Source organism: Hypanus sabinus, chromosome 3 (assembly GCF_030144855.1).
Source record: "Hypanus sabinus isolate sHypSab1 chromosome 3, sHypSab1.hap1, whole genome shotgun sequence".
Lineage (NCBI taxonomy): Eukaryota > Metazoa > Chordata > Chondrichthyes > Myliobatiformes > Dasyatidae > Hypanus > Hypanus sabinus.
The window spans coordinates 12,062,892-12,084,036 of NC_082708.1; positions in this window are offsets into that span (position 1 = coordinate 12,062,892).

Consider the following 21,145-nt stretch of genomic DNA (forward strand, 5'->3'; position numbering starts at 1 on the left):
AAAATTGGATTTATTTACTAATTTATTGAAATACTGTGTGTAACAGGCTTTTCCAGCTCTCAAGTCATGCCGCCCAGCAATCCCCAACTTAACCCCAGGCTAATCACGGCACAATTTACAATGACCAATTAATCTACCAACCGGTTTGTCTTTGGACCGCGGGAGGAAACGGGAGCATCTGGAGGAAGGTCACGGGGAGAATGTACAAACTCCTTACAGACAGCGGTGGAAATGAACCTGGGTCACGAGAACTGTAAAGCATTGTGCTAACTACTATTCTACCATCCTATTAAGCATCAGAATCAGAATTAATATCACAGGCATATGTCGAAAGTTGTTGACTTTGCGGCAGCAGCACAAAGGTGAGGTGAGGACCTCCGTCGGTCAGCATTGACCATGGATATTGTGTCCTAGCCGTCTAGTTACACAAGGCAGGGCAGTACGAATAGGAGAGCAAGATGTTGCCTACGTAGCAGGCTCCTCCTCTCAACGCAACTGATGAACCCAAAGGAACTTTAGAGGTCGATACTGTTTGGTATCAGCAGAGTCACAGGAGCTGCCAGTCAGCATTGAACTCAATGTAGAACTGCCTCAGGGACTTCAGCTCCCGATTTAAAAAAAAAAAAAAATCCCCCCCCCTCTGGGTTTACTCCCCAAGCCTTCCCCATGAGTGGGTACAGCTGCAAAACAGTGGAGGTTTGAGATCAGCACTTTCCTCCTCCTAGATGAGCTGCCAGCCATGGCTGACAAGCTCCGTCTGCCCAAAGTGACTGATTTTAAGGCACCAGTAATCCGCCTTTGCCCCTTCTCCTGTCAGTAAAATGGTTCGGCTGGGCTTAGTAGCTAAGCCACACGTAAAGGTCTGGAGATGGACTTGGTTGTCAGAGGCTATTTGAGTTGCACGCCATTGGGAGCATTTCATAGGTAGTGGGAGCTTGTCCCCATTACTGATCCCAGCTATAACAACCTTAAGCAGTACAATGCAATACACAATAGAGGGAAAAAAGTCTCTCTCCCCCTCTCTCCCCCTCTCTCCCCCTCTCTCCCCCTCTCTCCCCCTCTCCCCCCCTCTCCCCCCCTCTCCCCCCCTCTCCCCCCCTCTCCCCCCCTCTCTCCCCCCCCCTCTCCCCCCCCCCTCTCCCCCCCCCTCTCCCCCCCCCTCTCCCCCCCCCTCTCCCCCCCCCTCTCCCCCCCCCTCTCCCCCCCCCTCTCCCCCCCCCTCTCCTCCCCCCTCTCCTCCCCCCTCTCCCCCCCCCTCTCCTCGTTGAGTGTGTGCCTTCAGGCTTCTGTGTCTGCTGTAACAGTGAGAAGAGGACATGTGCGGGGTCTTCAATGATGGATGCTACATTTCTGAGTCACCGCTCCTTGACGGTATCCTGGAAACCTATGGCAGCCAGAGCTCATGATGGAGCTGACTAATTTTACAACTCTCTGCAGCTTACTTTGATCCTGTACAGTAGCAACAACTACCCCCCGCCCCCACCCCGTGATGTGGCCAGTTTGATGTCCATGGTACATCTGTAGAAATGCGTGTTTTTGGTGACTTATCAGATCTCCTCAGACCCCTGATGAAATATATCTGCTGCTTTCTTTATAGCTGTATTGATATATTGGGTCCAGGTTAGGTCATTAGAGATATTGACACCCTGGAAGTTGAAGTTCTTGAGCCTGTAAATGATTTTATTCTTTAATCAGGACCTAGACTACTACTTAATTCAGTTATCAGAATGTAGTTTTAATGGTAATCTCAGCACCTGAGAATGTTAACATTGAAACAAATTCATGCTTAGGTAGACCAGCTTTGGCTAGTCTGGTGCGCCCTAGTATTTAATGAATTGCCTATTATTTGAACACCAGCTCTGCATGTTCTTTCAGTCTGCTCCTGCGCTGCATCACTGCTTTAAGCAGCATTTTTCCAGTTTGATATTGATCCATCAACCAACAAATGATCTGGTCTCTTGGGGTGAACATGTTCTTTGCTCATTTGTAAGCTTAGAGCTACAGAAATGGGGAGAGGAGCTTCCATTTCAGTTTACACACAGCTATTAGGCAGCAAGATCCTTTTGAACAACTTTCACCACAACTACTGGCATTACTAATGAATTAAATCAGACATACAACTAACAACCCAATTACAGAGAAAGGATTCATGTTCTGGTGCAGACTTGCACATTATGTTGGGAATTCAGTAAACACCGTGTCGTGTTCAATAACCTAATGGGTCCCTGTAGAAATGGATGGACCTAATACCAAAGAGAAAGAGAAAAGAATAAGATAAAGCTTATAAAATGAGAGATTCTGCAGATGCTGGAAATCTGGAATAGCATGCACAAAATGCTGGAGGAAATCAGCAGGTCAGGCAGCATCCAGGGAAAGGAGTAAAGAGTCAACGTATCGGGTGAGGACTGGAAAGGAACGGGGAATCAAGCTGAAGTAAGAAAGTGGGGAAGGAGTACAGGCTAGAAGGTGATAGGTGAAGCCAAGTGAGGTGGAAGGTAGGGGAGGGTATGAAGTGAGAAGCTGTGAGGTGATAGGTGGAAGAGGGGGGATGAAGTGAGAAGCTGTGAGGTGATAGGTGGAAGAGGGGGGACGAAGTGAGAAGCTGTGAGGTGATAGGTGGAAGAGGGGGGACGAAGTGAGAAGCTGTGAGGTGATAGGTGGAAGAGGGGAGACAAAGTGAGAAGCTGGAAGGTGATAGGTGGAAGGGGGGAAGAAGTGAGAAGCTGTGAGGTGATAGGTGGAAGAGGGGAGACGGAGTGAGAAGCTGTGAGGTGATAGGTGGAAGAGGTAAAGTGCTGAAGAAGGAATCCGATAGGAAAGGAGAGTGGACCATGAGAGAAAGGGATGAAGGAGGGGCACCAGGAGGAGGTGATGGGTAGGTGAAGAGAAGAGTTAAGAGGGGAGCCAGAGTGGGAAATCACTGGAAGATAAAACAATAGCTTTATTTGTCACATGTACACCAGAACATAAAAGCATACAGTGAAGTGCCTCACTTGTGTCAAACACCAGCACACTCAGGATGTGATGGGGTCAACCTGCAAGTGTTGACCTACTTCCTGCCCCTACCTAGCATGCCAAGAAATGCCCTCAAGGGGTTATGGTTAAGGTCTAATCCTAACCCGTACATCTCTGGAAACTGGAACACACAGAGGAAACCCATGCTGTGGTGGGAAATGTACCCTGATTTTATAGCAGGTGCTGTGAAGCGTTATGCTAGTTGTGATGCTCAGGATCAGAACTGGAAATTCACTCGCCCTCTGAAAGAGTGAGAAAAGATAAGTGGGATGGAATGACTGATAATGAGACAAATTAGAATGCTTATTATAATAATAAACTGGGTGGTGGGGTGGAGATACGTCCCCACCAAAGGAGGTGTAAGGTGCTCCTTCCCTTCACTAGCCTGCTGGTCACCTTTGGGCAAGGTGTAGCACCTGCTTAGCCCATGGTCACATGAAGCCACTGCAGTAGGTGGTGGATGATGCTGGCTATGAAAAGAGGGAGTTTGTATAATGTATACGAGGCTGAGGCCCGGAGTTTCTGGGGGATTTTTAGAGCAGCTTGTAGTTGAGCCCACTCAAAGGCAATTCTAGTTTGGCTGTTGGGGAATTAACCAGATTTGATTAAGGAACTTGCCTTTTAGGAGGTAATGATAGAATTCACCCTGCAAGTTGAGAGAGAGAAGCTGAAATCAGATACATCAGTATTACAGTGGAGTAAAGAGAATTACTGAAGCTAATGTTGATAGGAAGGGCACACTAGCAGGGATCGTGACAGAACAACAATGGCTGGATTTTCTGGGGATAATTTGGACGGTGCAGGCAAGACGCGCCTAAGGATGTTGGTAAGACCTCAGAGAAAGTTATGAAGCAAAAAGTTGAGCATGGTGTAACTAGTGTCCTGAGCTGCCTATATTTCAATGCAAGAAGTGTCATAGGAAAGATGAAGTTGAGGCAGCTGGTTTACTATCAGAGGCAATGTGCAGCGAGGAGAGGCTTTTGATTGGGCAAAATTGCAGTCAACAGGATGAGTTGCAAGGCAAAAGGCAGAGAAAATCGAAAAGGATGAATACAGGACTGAAGTTGTATCTGAATGCGCTAAGTATAGGGAATAAGCTGGATGAACTTGAAGCACAGTTGCAGATTGGCAGGTATGATATTGTAGGCATCACTGAATCATGGCTGAAAGATTATAACTGGGAACTTAATGTTCAAGGATATACTATTGAAAGATTAGGCAGGAAGGCTGAGGGGGCTATGTTGCTCTGTTAGTAAAAAAATGAAATCAAATCATTAGAAGAAGGCTGGAAAATTGTAAATGTAACTCCACTCCTCAAGAATGAAGAAAGGTATAAATGAATAAAGGGAGAAGTTCATCTGACCTCAGTGGTTGGGAAGATGTTGGAGTCGATTTTTAAGGAAGAAGTCTCAGAGTATTTGGAGGTAAAATATAAAATAGGCCATATTCAGCATGGTTTCCTTAAGGGAAGATCTTCTCTGACAAATCTGTTGGAATTCTTGGAAGAAGTAACAAGCAGGATAGACAAAGGAGAGTCGGTTAATGTTGTGTACTTGGATTTTCAGAAGGCCTTTGACAAGGTGCCACACATGAGGCTGCTTAACAAGCTACGAGCACATGGTATTACAGGGAAGATTCCAGCATGGATAAAGGAGTGACTGATTGGCAGGAGGCAAAGAGTGGGAATAAAAGGAGCCTTTTCTGGCTGGCTGCCGGTGACTGGTGGTGTTCCACAGGGGTTTGTGTTGGTACTAAATCTTTTTACATTATATGTCAATATAGATGATGGAATTGATGGCTTTGTTACAAAATTTGTAGATAACGTGAAGGTAGGTGGAGGGGCAGGCAGTTTTGAGGAAGTAGAGAGGTTGCAAAAGGTCTTAGATTAGGAGTATGGGCAAAGAAATTGCTGATGGAATACAATGTCAGGAAGTGTGTGATCATGCACTTTGGTGGAAGAAATGAAATGGTTGACTATTTTCTAAATGGAGAGAAAATGCAAAAAAAAAACAGAGATACAAAGGGTCTTGGGAGTCCTTGTGCAGGATTTCCTAATGGTTAATTTGCAGGTTGAGTCTGTGGTGAGGAAGCCAAATGCCATTTCAAGAGAACTTGAATATAAAAGCAAGGATCTAACGTTGAAACTTTATAAAGCACTAGTGGGCCTCACTGGGAATATTGTGAGCAGGTTTGTGCCCCTTAGCTTGGAAAGGATGTGTGAAACAGGAGTGGATACAAAGGAGATTTACGAAATGATTCCAGAATTGAATGGCTTGTCGTTTGATGGCTCTGGGCCTGTACTCAATGGAATTCAGAAGAATGAGGGGTGACCTCATTGAAACCTATCGAATGGTGAAAAGATGTAGAGATGTAGAGTGAATGTAGAGAGGAAGTCAAGTCAAGTCCCTTTTATTGTCATTTTGACCATAAACTGCTGGTACAGTACACAGTAAAAACGAAACGATGTTCCTCCAGGACCATGATGCTACATGTAACAACACAAAACTACACTAGACTATGTGAGACAACTCAAGGCTACACTAGACTATGTAAAACAACACAAAAACTACACTAGACTACATAAAGTGCACAAAACAGTACAGGGCAGCACAAGAATTAATTAATTAATAAGTAAACAATAAACAAGAAAATAGGCACAGTAGAGGGCACATTTCAATATAATAATAAATGATGTAGAAGTCAGTTTAGACTCTGGGTATTGAGGAGTCTGATGGCTTGGGGGAAAGAAACTGTTGCACAGCCTGGTTGTGAGAGCTTGAATGCTTGGGTACCTTTTGCCAGATAGCAGGAGGGAGAAGAGTTTGTATGAGGGGTGCGTGGGGTCCTACACAATGCTGTTAGCTTTGCGGGTGCAGAGTGTGGTGTAAATGTCTGTAATAGCAGGAAGAGAGATGCCGATGATCTTCTCAGCTGACCTCACTATCTGCTGCAGAGTCTTGCGATCCGGGATGGTGCAATTCCCGAACCAGGCAGTGATACAGCTGCTCAGGATAGTCTTGATACATCCTCTGTAGAATGTAGTGAGAATGGGGGGTGGGAGATGGACTTTTCTCAGCCTTCGCAGAAAGGCAGAAAGTAGAGACGCTTCTGGGCTTTCTTTGCTATTGAGCTGGTGTTGAGGGACCAGGTGAGATTCTCCGCCAGGTGAACACCAAGAAATTTGGTGCTCTTAACAATCTCAATGGAGGAGCCGTCATTGTTCAGAGGAGAGTGGTCATTCCGTACTCTCCTGAAGTCAACAGCCATCTGTTTTGTTCACATTCAGAGATGGCTTGTTGGCTCTGCACCAGTCCATTAGCTGCTGCACCTCCTCTCTGTAAGCTGACTCGTCGTTCTTGCTGATGAGACCCACCACTGTCGTGTCATTGGCAAATCTGGTGATGTGTTTGAGCTGTGTGTTGAAGCACAGTCATGGGTCAGCAGAGTGAACAGCAGTGGACTGAGCACAGAGCCCTGGGGGGCCCCCGTGCTCAGTGTGATGGTGTTGGAGATGCTGCTCCCGATCCGGTCTGACTGAGGTCTCCCAGTCAGGAAGTCCTTTGGTGGAGAGTCAAAGATGAGAGGGCACAGCCTCAGAATTGAGGGGCATCCTTTTAGAACAGAGATGAGGAGGAATTTCTTGAGCTAGAGAGTGGTGAATCTGTTGAGTTCTTTGCTACATGCAGCTGTGGACACCAAGTATTTATGTATTTTTAAAGCAGAGATTGATAGATTCTTGATTGGTCAGGGCTTGAAGGGATATGGGGAAAAGACAGGAAATTGGGGCTGAGAGGAAAATTGGATCAGCCATGGAGAAATGGCGAAGCAGACATAGTGGGTCACATGGCTTAATTCAACTCCTATATCTTATGGTCTTAGGAAGAAGTATTCTAAAGGAAGGATGAGGTAACTGTATGATTATATAGAAACATAGAACATTACAGCACAGAAACAGGCCTTTTGGCCCTTCTTGGCTGTGCCAAACCGTTTTCCTGCCTAGTTCCATTGACCTGCACCTGGCCCATATCCCTCCATACACCTCTCACCCATCTACCTGTCCAAGTTTTTCTTAGGTGTTAAAAGTAAGCCCACATTTAGAACTTCATCTGGCAACTCACTACCACGCTCTGTGTGAAGAACCCCCCCCCCCCCCAATGTTCCCTTTAAACTTCTCCCCCTTCACCCTTAACCCATGTCTGGTTTTTTTCTCCCCTGGCCTCAGTGGAAAAAACCTGCTTGCGTTCACACTATCTATACCCTTCATAATGTTATATACCTCTATCAAGTCTCCCCTCATTCTTCTACACTCCAGGGAATAAAGTCCTAACCTATTTAACCTTTCTCTGTAACTCAGTTTCTCAAGTCCCGGCAGCATCCTTGTAAACCTTCTCTGCACTCTTTCAACCTTATTAATATCCTTCCTGTAATTCGGTGACCAAAACTGTACACAATACTCCAAATTTGGCCTCTCCAATGCCTCATACAACCTCACCAAAACATTCCAACTCTTATACTCAGTACTTTGATTTATAAAGGCCAATGTACCAAAAGCTCTCTTTACTACCCTATCTTACCTGTGACACCACTTTTAGGGAATTTTGTATCTTTATTCCTAGATCCCTCTGTTCTACTGCACTCCTCAGTGTCCTACCATTTACCTTGTATGTTCTACCTTGGTTCATGCTTCCAAAGTGCAACACCTCACACTTGGCTGTATTAAACTCCATATGCCATTTTTCAGCCCATTTTTCCAGCTGGTCCAGATCCATCTTCAAGCTTTGAGAACCTTCCACACTGTCCACTACACCTCCAGTCTTTGTATCATCAGCAAATTTGCTGATCCAATTTACCACATTATCATCCAGATCATTCATATAGATGACAAATAACAATGGACCCAGCACTGATCCCTGTGGCACACCACTAGTCCCAGGCCTCCACTCAGAAGCAACCCTCCACTACCACTCTCTGCCTCCTCTCATTGACCCAATGTCTAATCCAATTTACTACCTCACCATGTATATCTAGCGACTGAATCTTCCTAACTAACCTCCCATGCGGGACCTTGTCAAAGGCCTTACTGAAGTCCACATAGACAACATCCACTGCCTTCCCTTCATCCACTTTCCTGGTAACCTCTTTGAAAAACTCTAATAGATTGGTTAAACGTGACCTACCACACACAAAGCTGTGTTGACTCTCCCTAATAAGTCCCTGTCCATCCAAATACTTGTAGATCCCATCTCTTAGTACTCCTTCCAATAATTTACCTACTACAGATGTCAAACTTCCCAGCCTATAATTTCCTAGATTACTTTTTGAGCTTTTTTTAAACAATGGAACAACATGAGCTATCCTCCAATACTCCAGCACCTCACCCGTAGATATAGACTTTCCAAATATGGCCCCTACAATTTCAACACTAGTCTCTTTCAAGGTCCGAGGGAATACTCTGTCAGGTCCTGGGGATTTATCTACTTCGATTTGCCTCAAGACAGCAAGCACCACCTCCTCTTCAATCTGTATAGGTTCCTTGATCTCACTACTTGTTTGTCTCATTTCTATTGACTCCATGCCAGTTTCCTTACTAAATACAGACGTAAAAAAAAAAACCCATTTAAGATCTCTCCCATTTCTTTTGGTTCCATATATAGCCGACCACTCTGATCTTCAAGAGGACCAATTTTGTCCCTTACTATCCTTTTGCTCTTAATATACCTGTAGAAGTTCTTTGGATTATCCCTCACCTTGACTGCCAAAGCTACTGTATGTTAGAAATAACTCTGATTCTGATGGTGATGTAATGTTTTCTGCCTACAAAATGCCCATACCCAGGTTGTCAAGAGGGTCATGTTCAAGTGTAAGGGTATAAATGCAATGGAAGTTGCTCTTACGCAGCAGCTACTCAGTATATCACAAACATAAACTTCAATTACACATTAACTTACACAATAAAATACACAATGACAAGCTGAGAGGGAAAAGAAATATGATCCAAGGTATAAGTACAATCCATAAAGGAAATGTAATCTGAAAATGTACAGGTTAGTGGGTTAATTGGACACAAAATGGATGATCTCACCTGATCCTTCAACACCAACTCTTTAGCCAAGAAAGCACAGTAGCGTCTTCACCTCCTGAGGAGATTACAGTGAGCAAGGGTTCCTCTCCCCTCTGCAATCCCCATTCTAAACTATTTTTACAGGAGCATCATTGAAAGTGTCCTGACCAGCTGCACCATCATCTGGTACAAGGATTGAAGACGCCTCAACACAACACCCTACAGAGGATTTTGAGGACTGCCGAGCGGATGATCACTGTTTCTCTTCCACACATGCAAGATGTTTATCAGGAGCACTATGTATGTAGGGCCCTTAGCATTGTCAATGACCGTTCCCAATTATCCAACAATCTCTTTGACCCTCCCTACCATCAGGTAGGAGGTACCATAGCATTAGAGCAGGAACTGTTAGGATAGAAAACAGGTATTTTCTCCTGTATCACCACCCAGGTCTCACCATGTATGAAGCACAGGTAGTGTATATTGTTCACTTTTTGACTTGGGTCATAAATACATCTTTTCCTTTTTACGAGAGATGATTGATAAGTTCATGGCGATTGATAAGTAGAAGGACTCAATTTTAGAAAACCTAGCACATTTATTTTTCCTACATTTACACACTTAGTCCAGCGATCGTGGAGCACACGGATCCCTTCTTTGTAGAAGTTGGCGTCTTGGACCTCCAGAAGTGGTTCACAGCATGGGGTGATTGATAAGTTTGTGGCCTATGGTAGGAGATGAGTTATTAACTTCAAACTTTCTGCATTTTCACTCAGAGTTGAACTGCACCTGCATGTAACAAAAGCTGTATAACTAATCTCCTTCTACCTTAGGCCACAAACTTATCAATCACCCGTGCTGTGGACCACCTGGAGGTCCAAGACACTCTTGTTACATGCATGTGCAGTTCAATTTTTTGAATGATAATGCAGCGTTTGAAATTAATAACTCATCTCCTTCTACCTTCGGCCATGAACTTATCAATCACCCCTGCTGTGGACCACTTCTACAAAGAAGGGATGCGTATGTTCCACGACTGCTGGATAAGTGTGTAAATGTAGGAAGGGACTATGTTGAAAAATAAATGTAGCAAGTTTTCTAAAATTGACTCCTACCTAACTTATCAATCACCCCCGTACTATATTTGTGGTAATAAGTTGCATGTGAGTTATATATACTGTGTTATGCTCCTTGGTCTGGAGAAACATTGTTTTGTTTTGCAGTATACATGTATGAAGGACAATTAACTTGAACTTGTATTAGTAGTGTGTCAGGAGCTTGTCAGGCCAGAAGGGCCTATCACCATGCTGTATCTCTAAATAAAGTTCTTAGAATAGTGTTAGTGTTTCTCAGGGCATTTCAAGATGGCAGTGGGGAGGAAGGTATTACAGAACTCTGAAGTGTGGATCTTCAGGTTCCTGTACCTCCTGCCAAGTGGCAGGATCTGTCTGCTGTAGTTTTCTCCTTGGGCTGTTTGTTGTAGAGTGTAAAGACTCTTAAATAGATTCTGTAGACAGTGGCAATCATGTTTAAAGATGCTTAAGCAAGCTCTTTAAAGTATTTGCTCTGGTATATAGAGACTCGTTAAGTACACACAGAGGAATCTTTTCTATATTCCATGGAGAGTTTCTAAATAGCCCTGTATGCTGTTTGCTATGACGTGCAACACAACTTCAAATAAAATTTATCGTGCATGTAAGTAAGCTGAAGGTTGGGTGATGCAGTTTGATGTTCATTTACTGAATAGGTAGGTGTTGCTTGTTGTAATGTAAACTGTCACTACACATCTGTCCCGCATCTCCCCTCGTCGACCATCAGAGTGAGTCAAACATAATGGTAATTGGTTGCTGGTTTATTATTGTCACATGTACTAGGACACAGTGAACAGCTTTTGCTGGCGTGCCATCCAGATGGATCAACCCATGCATCTCTACATTGTGATCTTTTCTGAGAATCATTACCGGAAGAATCTCAAGTGGTGTCGAGAGGACATACAGGAGTAAGATATTCTAACTAGTGGAATGGTGCCACAGCAACAACCTGGAACTCAATGTCAGTAAGATGAAAGAGCTGATTGTGGACTTCAGGAAGGGTAAGATGAAGGAACACGTACCAATCCTCATAGAGGGATCAGCTTCAAGTTCCTCGGTGTCAAGATCATTGAGGATCTAACCTGGTCCCAACATATCGATGTAGTTATAAAGAAGGCAAGACAGTGGCTATATTTTAGGAGTTTGAAGAGATTTGGCATGTCAACAAATACACTCAAAAACTTCTATAGTTGTACCGTGGAGAACATTCCGAAAGGCTGCATCACTATCTGGTATGGAGGGGTTACTGCACAGGACTGAAAGAAGCTTCAGAAAGTTGTAAATCTAGTCAGCTCCATCTTGGTTACTAGTCTACAAAGTACCCAGGACATCTTCCGGGAGTGGTGTCTCTGAGAGGCAGCATCCATTATTAAGTGCCTTCAGCACCCAGGGCATGCCCTTTTCTCACTGTTACCATCAGGTAGGAGGTACAGAAGCCTGAAGGCACATACTCTGTGATTTAGAAACAGCTTCTTCCCCTCTGCTATCAGATTCCTAGATGGACATTGAACCCTTGGACACTATCTCACTTTATTTTAATACAGACAATTTCTGTTTTTGCATGTTTTTTAATCTATTCAATATACATATACTGTAATTTGTTTATTTATTTATTACTTTTATCCAATTTATTTTTTCTCTCTCTGCTAAATTATGTATTGTATTGAACTGCTGATGCCAAGTTAACAAATTTCACGTCACCTGTCAGTGATAATAAACCTGAGTCTGATTCTGATTCTGATCCTGATTGTTGTGGTGGAGAGGCTTGGGAGCTCCTGAGATCCTGAGAGTGTTGCTGTCTGGAGCTTAGCTGCTTGCAGGGTCATCCATGGCGGTAAGGTCAAGAGGGGAGGTTCCAAAGAGTGATCCAACATAGACCTCAACATCGGAGATAGCAGAAGATGTTGACACATCATCTTCAAGAACAGATTCTTCTTCTCTGTATTGAATTTCTGAATGGACATTGATCCCATGAACAATACCTCACTACTTTTTTGCACTACTTATTTAATTTAACTATTTAATATATATATATATTCACTGTAATTGATTTTTTATTATTATGTGTTGTATTGCTACGGCAAAAAAATAACAAATTTCACAACATATGCCGGTGATATTAAACCTGTTTCAGATTCAGGTTCACAACAGCAGTGAGGGTGGAGGAAGGCTGCAACAATGAAGAGTCCCCAGTCATCTTGCATTCCATGCCTCTGGACCCTGACTCTGATCTGTCGAGGACCATATGGTGGTTGTCTCTGCATTAGCCATGCCACATTCAACAAAGTCAAGTACAGTCTCCCTCCATTGAGGGAAAAACCCCTTAGGAGAACATCATACTAGACTTGAGTGATCTCACTAGAACATTGAGGTGGTAAAAAGGGAAAGCAAAAAGTGTAGAATAGTGTCACAATTGCAGCGAGAGTGCAGTGCAGGCAGGTATGAAGTACAAAGCTGGTAGACACTAAATTTCTCTTCCTTCCCTCTCCACCATTTCTGTGTAACATGAGTGGTCACCAGGCTGGGTTTTAACAGGTTGTTCTGTATCCTTAACCAGCGGACTACCAGGAGACGGTATATAGGGTGTCCAGGAAGGGGTAGTGCCCCTGGTGAAGGGATTTGTAATGTCCTCCTGGTCCCCACATGACACTCAGCTCTCACCTGTGGCTCCAAATAACGGCGTGCATGTAACAGCGGCCACACCCCGATACACTGTTTCAACAGGCGGGCTACACCACGTGAGGATAGCTGATGGTGCTCATGCCCTGGGGAGATAGGGCCATGCCAGTCCCAGCATGCAAGGACAGTTCGGGTGGACTGGGTGGATGAGATTAACAGAGCGATTCAATGGCCAGGAAGGGCTTCTGCAATGCCTTGTGGAAAGCAGAGGGCATGATAAGGTACGAAAGTAGTCATGGTCATCCACGGCAACCAAGGAAGACCCCAGCTGTGATGACTTCTCTTACCATTGAACCTCAGTTTCCGAGGTCAAGACGGTGGAACTGCCCCAGTGCAATGGCTTTTCCACTTTAAAAATATGTCCTTTTCTGCAACTGTCCCTGTCGGATACGACGGCCAAAAAAAAAAATCACCAGGAGAAACTTAGACCAGATGGACCCAAGTTCAGAGAAGGTCATTGATGAGGAGTTAAACAAGGATTCTTCACTTGTGGATTGGTTAGTAGAGAATCACTACACACACATGATAGGTAAGTCAAAATTAGCAAAGATGCAGAAAACAAATGGAACTTGAATAGAGAAGCAAAACAAAGCACAAATGCACTGATAACTAAAACAAGACAGAGGTGGAAATGTTCAACTAATAAGCAGGGGGAAAGAGCATCAGAGTTCTGAGTCACTGGCAACCACCAGTGGTCAGACTGAGGCATGACATTCTGAAATATGTTAACTAATCATTCAGTCACATGTCCGATACAGGATAATAAATCAGTTATTTTTGCCATAGGTATCAATGTGACGTGAAAAAAAAACTTTGTTTTCCATGCTATCTTTATAGATCATTTCATCCCATCAGTGCATTAAGGTAGAACAAGGGGAAATGGAAAATGAAGTGTTACCATTTGTCGTCAGCATCATCATCATGTGCCGTGTCATATGACATCATCATTATGTGTCATGTATGACATGAGTGATCATGGTCTTGTGATCATGATTGTTCTTGGCAAATTTATCTACAGAAGTGGTTTGCCTTTGCCTTCTTCTGGGCAGTGTCTTTACAAGATGGGTGATCACAGACATTATCAATACTGTACTCATCAGAGATTGCCTGCCTGACATCAGTGGTCACATAACCAGGACTTGTGATATGCACCAGCTGCTCATACAACCATCCATCATCAGCTCACATGGTTTCATGTGACCCTGATCAGGGGGCTAAGTAGATACTACACCTTGCCCAAGGGTAACCTGTAGGCTCGCAGAGGGAAGGAGCACCATAAACCTCCTTTTGTAGAGGCATATCTCCGCCCTGTCACCTGAAGTCACAGAGTAACACAAAAAATGCTTCAGGAACTCGGCCTGTCAGGCAGCATCAATAGAGAGGAATAAACAGTTGATGTTTAGTCTGCGACTCTCTTCCTGTTACAGAGAAAGTGCAGAGCAAGCAGGCAATAAGATGTAAGGGCATTTCAAGGTAGATTGTGAGGTCAAGAGCCTACCTTAACATGTTAGAGGACTGTTCAATAGTCCAATAACATCAGGTTACAAGCTGTCCTTGAGCCTGGTGGTGTGCGTTTTCAAGATTGTGCATCTTCTGCCTAATGGAAAGGAGAAGAGTTTCAGGTACGAAGTACAAAGCTGGCAGACAGAAAATCCTCCTCCTTCTCTCTGCACAGTTTCTGAAATGGGTTAAACAATCATTCAGTTAAATCTCCAACTCATTGTCAGGGAACGTAGAGGGGAGCATGACCCACAAGCAGGGCAGTGGAGATGATTTAGCAGTAAACAATATTTTACCAGCAAACCACAAAATAAGGGAGAACAGATTCTTCGCATGACAAGGCAACAAGGATACAAGGCCAAGAGCAATTAGTTGAGGCTAGCTGGTTCAATGGGTGAAGAAAAGACAATGGATTATATCCGAGGTTAAGTAGACTGCTGGTGATGAGGTGGAAATGAGTGTTAGGGAGATGCCTCCCTGTGCAGGCCTGACAGGCCTTTACATCTCCTGATAGTAACACACGTTGTTTGTCTGTATGTGGCCAGAACCCCATGCTGCATTCAGAATCGGAATCAAGTTTAATATCACCTGCAGATGTTGTGGAATTTGTTGTTTTGTGGAGCAGTATATTGCAATACATAATAATAATATAAAACATAACATTGATGGTGTAGTGGTATCAGTGCCAGACTTCGGAGTGAAAGCTTCCGAGTTCAAATCCGGCCGACTCCAAAAAACTGGCGAGGGATGGGCTCCATCAGGTTTCAGATGCCCAAGACATGCTGTATGATGAGCAATCACCAAAAAAATCGGTGCAAAACTGCCAACGACGCCCCAACGTCTCCAACAGGAGTTGGGGCGTGTACACACACACAAACAATAACAACTGCGAATTATAGTAAGAATCATATAACTATAATTCACGCAGTCCTGGGTGTAGAGAGAGCAGAGCAGTGGGCTAAGAACACATCCTTGAGGTGCACCAACGTTGATTATCAGCGAAGTGGAGATGTCATTTCCAATCTTCCAGTGAGGAAGTCAAGAATCCAGTTACAGAGGGAGGTACAAAGGCCCTGGCTTTGGGGCTTTTAGATCAGACTTGTACAAATGATTGTACAGCAGACAATTGCTTACTCAATTCAGTACAGAAGCAATCCTTCAAGCTTTTGGTAAAGTTCTTTTCCAACTGTTTACAAATACTGGAGCTTCCAGTTAAATCATGTTTGATTTCCTCAATCTATAAACTGAATGAAGCGAAAGAACCAATGGAAAGCTATGCAATGACACTGCATGTCAGATAGTTTCTACACAGCGAACTGAAATCTAAGATTAAATGAGAGCAAATGCAGTTTTCTTTGTCAAATAATGTTACTCCTGACACAAAATGAGATTAAGATGGAGCACATCTGACTAAAATAATGTTTGAAGTCAATCTTCAGAGTCCTATAGAGACAGAAAAAGGATTTGACTGCTCCATCCCCAGAAGATTAATTGAAAGTTATCTTACACTGGTTATTATTAGACTATTTTATTGTCAAATCACCTGTGGGTTTTTATATAACAGATAAGGCAAGATCTATTGATTCTTGGATAACTAGCAGAGGCACTGTCAGCTTATTAATGATCAATGCTCCATGATTGAATCATTGCATAACCACTCAGTGGCCACTTTATTAGGTATCTCTTGTGCTTAATAAAGAGGCCACTGAGAGGACCCTCTGCCGCTGAAGCCCATCCATTTCGAGGTTCGATGAGTTGTGTGTACGGAGATGCTCTTCCGCACACCACTGTTGTAACACGTGGTCAATTGAGTTACTGTAGCCTTCCTGCCAGCTTGAACCACTCTGACCTCTCTCATTAACAAGGCAGTTTTGTTTACAGAACTTCTCTTACTGGTTGATTTTCTGCTCTCCGGCACCTTACTCTGTAATCTCTAGCGACCGCTGTAGGAGGTGGGGAGGGCTGATGTAACATTAGGAGACAGGGGACCCAAAGGGCTGGGGGGTGGGTTGAGGACGAGGAAGAAACCAAGTGATGAGAAACTTGGGTGAATGTAGCAGGAACTGGGTAGATCAGGAGGAGGGAGAAAAGGGCTGTCCTGAAATTGGAGAATTCAGTGTTCATGTCGTTGTGTTGCAGAACATTCTGGTAGAATATAAGATGCTCTTCCTCCAGTTTGCATCTAACCTTACCCCGGCAGTGGAGGAGGCTGAGGGTGGACATCTTGGTGAGAGAATGAGGAGGGTAATTAAACTGGCCAGCAAGTAGAAACTCCAGTTCCTGCACCAGCTCGTCTATGTCAAAGACACTGAAAGAAAAGAACAACATCTCATCTTCTGATTTGCTCTTAGCAGCCTTTCAGTCTCAATGTGGAAAGAACAATTTCATACATTCATCCGACCCACTGCTGATCCCTCAATGAGGACTGGTGTGTGTTCTCCTGACATTCACTTCCTTGGTCTTGCTGAAGTTGAGTGTGAGGCTTTTTTTGTGAGATCCACTCACAGAATTCTACCAAGAACAGCGGTGTCACTAGCATGGGATTATACGTAAGACCACGTTTCAACTTTCATAGAGTCACAGAACACTACAGCCCAGAAACAGGCCCTTCAGCCCATCTAGTCCATGCTGAATTATTATTCTGTCTAGTCCCACCAACCAGCACCCGGATCATAGGCCACTATACTCCTCCCATCCATATACTTCCAATCTTCTCTTAAGTTTTGAAATCTAGCTGGCATTCATCACTTTTACTGGCAGCTCGTTCCACACTTTCAACACCCTTTGAGTGAAGAAGCTCCCCCTCCTGTTCCCCTGAAATATTTCACCTTCACACTTAACCCATAACCTCTAGTTCTAGTTTCATCCAAACTCACTGGGAAAAGCCTGTTTGCATTTACTCCATTTATATCCCTTATAATTTTATATCCTTCCATCAAGTTTATTGTTATAGGCGTGCACAATCAGACTACTGGGGCAGCATCGTAGCGTTCAATTCCTGCCGCTGCCCGTAAGGAGTTTGTACATTCTTCCTAAGTCCGTGTGGGTTTCCTCTGGGTGTTCTGGTTTCCTTCCACAGTCAAAAGACATAGCAGTTGATAGGTTAATGTGTCATTGTGAATTGTCACGTGATTAGTCTTGGCTTAAACCAGGAGATTGCTGGGCAGTGTGGCTCGATGGGCTGAAATGTCCTATTCTGAGCTGTATCACAATAAATAATACATAAATAAATAAATCATAACTCATGAAAATTAGTTTTTGCATTGGCAGCACAGTACATTTAAATCATGAAAAGCATAAATCATTTTAATGTTAAATATACATAACTCTCATGACAAAATAAATGAAATTTAAACACAATGACATTAGCAGAAGGGATTCTGCATTTGCTGCTAATCCAGGGCAGCAACACACAAAATGCTGGAGGAACACAGTTGGTCAGGCAGCATCTATGGAAAGGAATAAACAGTTTATTGAACTTCATGAATGCTGTCTGATCTGCTAAGTTATTCCAGCATTTTGTGCATGTTTTTTAAAATGTATTCATTTATAGCAATTGGGCATCAATGGCTAAGCTGGCATTTATTGCCCATCCCTAGTTGCCCTTGAGAAGGTGGTGATGAGCTGCCTTCTTGAGCCGCTGCAGTCCCTGAGGTGTAGGTACACCCACGGTGCTGTCAGGGAGGGAATTCCATGATTCTGATCCAGCGACAATGAAGGAACAGCGATATGTTTCCAAGTCAGGATGGTGAGTGACTTGGAGGGGGATTTCCAAGTGGTGGTGTTCCCAGGTATCTGCTGTTCTCGTCCTTCTAGGTGGTAGTGGTCGTGGGTCTGGAAGGTGCTGCTTCAGGAACTTTGATGTGTTGTTGCAGTGCATCTTGTAGACAGTACACACTGCTGCAACTATTCATTGATGGTGGAGGGATTGGATGCTTGTGGAAGGGGTACCAATCAAGTGGGCTGCCTTGTACTGGATGGTGTCAAACTTCTTGAGATTTGATGGAGCTGTACTCATCCAGGTGAGCGGTGAGTATTCCATTACACTACCTGAGCCTTGTAGATGCTGGACAGATGGGAATCAGGAGGTGAGTTACAGTCTGCAGGATTTCTTGCCTTTGACTTGTTCTGGTAGCCACAGTGTTTATATAGCTAGACCAGTTCAGTTTCCTGTCAATGGTGACCCCAGGATGTTGATAGTGAGGATTCAGTGATGGTGATGCCACTGAATGTCAAGGCATGATGGTTAGAGCCTCTCTTGTTGGAGATGGTCATTGCCTGGCACTTGCATACATGGACATTTGCATAAGTTGAGGGAAATATAGTTCAAGGTATAATTATGGATTCCCAGGTCAGCTGAAGAAACTGATGGCAGTGGAGAAGAAAATGCTGTTGAACCTTGAGATGTGGATCTTCAGGCTCTGGTACCTCCTGCCTGAGAGCAGCTTTGAGAAGAGGGTACAGCCCAGCCAGTGGAGGCCCTTGCTGGATGTCATCTCCCTGATGTATCACCTCTTGTAGATGACTTCAAAGGTGGGGAGACTGTACCCATGGTGGAACTGGCAGTTACTGATCAAACTCTTGTTAGCCTCCTGCATAGGTTTGAAGATAAATGTCATAAGAGAAAATTGGGGGTGAGTTGTGGGAAAGAAGGGAAAGAAGTGGAAATGTTTTATTGGTTGCCGTAAATTGCTTACGTAGTTTGGTGTGTTTGTTTCTGGAGGGAGAAACACTTGAACTGTTTTAAACTTTTTAATGCATTTAAACTATGCATTAAATCCAGCCTGTGTTTTACCAATGTAAGCATTATTTCCCCCCATACACATAGCTCGTGCAGCATTCCAACCCAAGAACCTAACCTGCTTCAATCATGGAGTGAACAGAGTCTGTAGTCTGTGATTATGTGGCAGGTCTCAAAGTTCAGGAGAGGGTGGGAGAGGGTGCAAGAGGGAGGGAGAGGGAGAGAGGGTGCAGTGAGAATGAAAGAGAAAGAGAGGGAGAGAGGATGAGAGAGGGAGTGCATGGGAGAAGGCAAGGGAGGGAGAGCGGATGAGAGAGAAGGTGCAAAGGAAGAGGCAACAGAAAGGGAAGGGGGAGAGAGGGCAATGAGATGAGAGAGACGGTGGAATGGAAATGCAAGAGAAAGAGGGAGAGGGTGAGAGAGGGTGCAAAGGTGAGGGGAGGAGAGGTGAAGAAGTGGTAGTGGGAGAATGGATGAGAGAGAGGATGCAAGAGAGAGAGAAAGAAGAGATGATGAGAGAGGGTGCAAGAGAGTGGGCAAGAGCAAGGGAAGGAGGGGAGGGAAAGAGGATGAGAGAGGGTTCAAGGGAAAAGGAAAGAGAAAGCGGAGAGGGAATGAGAGGGTGCAAGGCAGAAGGCAAGAGAGAGGAAGGGGGGAATGAAAGAGGGTGCAAGGGAGAAGGCGAGAGGGAGAGGGGATGAGAGAGAATGCAAGGGAGAAAACACGAAGGATAGAGAGTGAAAGGGAATGAGTGAGTGGGTGCAAAAGAGAAGGAAGGAGAAAGAGAGGGAGAGGTGATGAGAGAGAAGGCAAGGGAGATGAGAAGAGAAAGGGAAAGAAGAAGAGAAGTAGAGGGAGAGATTGAGGGAGGCAGTGGGAATGAAGGGGGTGCAAGGCAAAAGGCAAATGAAAGAGGGGAGAGGGAGGGGATTGGAGGGATAGGGATGAGAGAGGGTGCAAGGGAGAAAAAAGAGAAATAGAAGGTGAGGGAGAGGCAGAAGGAGAGAGGATGAGAGAGAGTGCAAGGAAGAAGGTAAGAAAGGGAGAGGGGATAACAGAGGGTGCAGAGAAGGAGAGGGAGAGGGAATGTGAGAAAGGGTACAATGGGATGCAAGAGAAAAGGCAAAGGGACGGGATGAGAGAGGATGCATGGGAGAGGGGACGAGAGAGGATGTTAATGAGAAGGTAAGAAGGGTGAGAGAGGACAAGGTAGAAAAGATAATAGAGGGTGCAAGGGAAAAGGCAAGAGAGGGTGAGGGAGAGGGATTGAGAGAGAGGGAGTAATGGAGAATGCCTCTCAATCCCATTCTCTTGCTTCTTCCCATAATCTTTGATGCCTTAACTATTCAAGAACGTATCAACCTCTACTTTAAATATACCTAGTGTCTTTTAGGGCTGAATTGAGCCTCCTCCTGTCAGTCCACATCTAGATGTATTGGTATTGTCCTCTATTCTCTCTTTTAAGGTCCTTCCCTTAATTGCCTCTGTACTGTTCACCTTGACCACTCTGGTGGGAGAAGATTCCCACTTTCTCAGATCTCTGAAATATGTTGCACTTTTGTTTCTAATGAACACCTGTTTCTCCACCCTCCAAAGAAAAGGTGTGCTGCTCTTCTAAAGGTACGTAGTCACCTTGGGTTTGTTATGAAACTTCCTCATCACCACTGTTATGTTTTGTAACTCCATAAGTTAATTAAAAGAAAATGTAGTTTCTTTTCTTTAGTGGGGGGGGGGGGTGGGGTTCTCATATATGACATGGTCATAGAATCATAGAAGAGTACAGCATAACGAGGTCCTTTGGCCCATCTAGTCTGTGCTGAACTATTTAAACTGCTTAGTCCCTTCTCTTAAACTTTGAAATCGAAATCGCATGCACCATTTACATTTCCTTGTCACTACCTCCAAAAACTAATTGAAGGAAAACTTACTTTCATTTCTTTAGTGAAGTGCTCACATATGACATGGTGGCATAGCAACATATGCCATTCACATACTTCTTATAAATAACCTGCAATGTATTATGTAAACAGAAAAGAATGCTTATTCAAACAATATATT